Source organism: Elephantulus edwardii, unplaced genomic scaffold (assembly GCF_000299155.1).
Source record: "Elephantulus edwardii isolate Elephantulus edwardi_28Jun2011 unplaced genomic scaffold, EleEdw1.0 scaffold00058, whole genome shotgun sequence".
Taxonomy (NCBI): Eukaryota; Metazoa; Chordata; class Mammalia; order Macroscelidea; family Macroscelididae; genus Elephantulus; species Elephantulus edwardii.
The window spans coordinates 3102293-3104225 of NW_006399808.1; positions in this window are offsets into that span (position 1 = coordinate 3102293).

The window sequence follows — 1933 nt, forward strand, 5'->3', positions numbered from 1 at the left end:
GGGATGATCTCTTCTCTCCATCTGTTCCCCCAAGCCCTGACAACAGTTCATCTCTTGGCCCTGAAAATCTGTCACCCCCACCCTGGAGCCTGGGTGACTTTGAACAGCTGTTGACCAGTCTGACCCTTCATGATCCCAACATCTTTGGTCCCCAATAAAATGTAAGATGCCCAGTTATGTAAGGGAAACAAAGGGTTGGATTTGGTTCCCCTCATTCTGTCCTTCTGTGTAAACATAAGACACCTCCACTCTGCAGAAATAAACTTACTTTATAATAAAAAAAAAATCATGGGAGTCAAATAGAAATGTTATATTATGAATGTATATGTATGTTACATGTAGGAATGTTGTTATTATGGCCTTTGCTGCCGGTTTTGTTGTTGTGTTTTACTTTTGCTTTTATTTTTCTTTAATCTTTTTTTCATTGTTGCACAATTTTTCAAGTAGCATAGATATTATTTTTCAAAATCAAAACATAACCAAAATGAAGAACATAAAAATTAAGTCACATTCCCACTCACCTCCTCATCCCACATTTTCCAAGAGGCGTCAAAATAACCTTATACAAATGGAATTATGTTCTTACTCTTTATCCATACTTTACCATGTTATACATGTCATTTTCTATCTTGCTTTTTTCCCATTGATATGCTTGAGAAGTTGGCCCAAATCAGCATGTCCAGGTTTACCTCAGTCTTTTTAACAGTCTGGGAATTTCACAGCATAGATGTTCTGTGATTTATCTAGCCTGTGTCCTCGTGTGTGTGTGCAGAGCTGTTTACAGTCTGGTGCTGGGGAGAGCAGAGCTGCAGCAAACTTCATTGTCACAGCACACACGAGGGTCTTCCAATGACCTGCAGGGACCACTCTGTCCAGCCCATGCCCTGGGACCTCTGTGACAATGATTTCCTTTCCTTGGACAGATGAGAAGTTGATTCCTAGGGAGGTTTAACAGCAGACCTAATGACACTGAGGAACTCAGGTTTTCTGAATCCATGAAGTTATTTGAATTTGCAGTTAAAAGATCATTCTAACTGTATGAAACCATTATTGTAGAATGAGTATGAGGATTTAAGTGGGCAGAGGTTGGAAACAGATGTTTGGGTGGGGAAGATTAGTCATGGGGTGGCACAATTTGATGGGTGGGGTGAGAGAAATGGAAAGGATCTGGTATGAAAAACAGTGTCTTTTATTTTTTTTTAATACACACATCTCCAACAGATTTACTTTTTTAAAGGAATAGATTGTGAGGAAAGAAAAAACATGAGGCAGAGAAAAATATGAGATAAAAAATAAATACAAATGTAAGCCGATTTTCTAATTGCTTTATAACCACAACAAACTGGTACAGAGGAAGGTCCTGTACAAAACACAACAAAGGTTCAAAGATGGAGGCGTTCTTTTAGCAAGGCTGAAGATTTCAGTCTCTGGTATTTGGAATTTAGGCTGCAGTCCTTGTTTTTGGATGGATCACTGGGTGTGTGGGCACAAGTCCGTGCTTTAACCAGATTTGAACAGAAGAATGACGACTTGGCCCAGGTCGTAGTTAGTAGATGAAGTGTTTAGTTTCATGTGTCACATAACTACCGAAGTTTCTCCCCACGACGCAGTACCAGGTGCGGTTGTATTTCTTGTCAAACTCCTTCTTGATGTGGGCCACGATATCCTTCTCTATGTTGTATTTCTCCAGCGCCAGGGTCGCACACTCCACTGAGTCCTGTTGCATCTCCTCCGACATGTCCGCATTTTTTATCACCGCCTTTCAGTCGCACATGGTTACTGCGGAGCAGGGACTCAGCGACTCCGATGGTTTTCTGGGGGAGGGCCCGACCTGCCGCCGGCTCCCAAAGCCGTGACCAATGTCTTCGAATTTTGTAAAAAATGAGTATAAAAAAGAATGTAAAATAGAGTATATATGCATGATTAATATAAA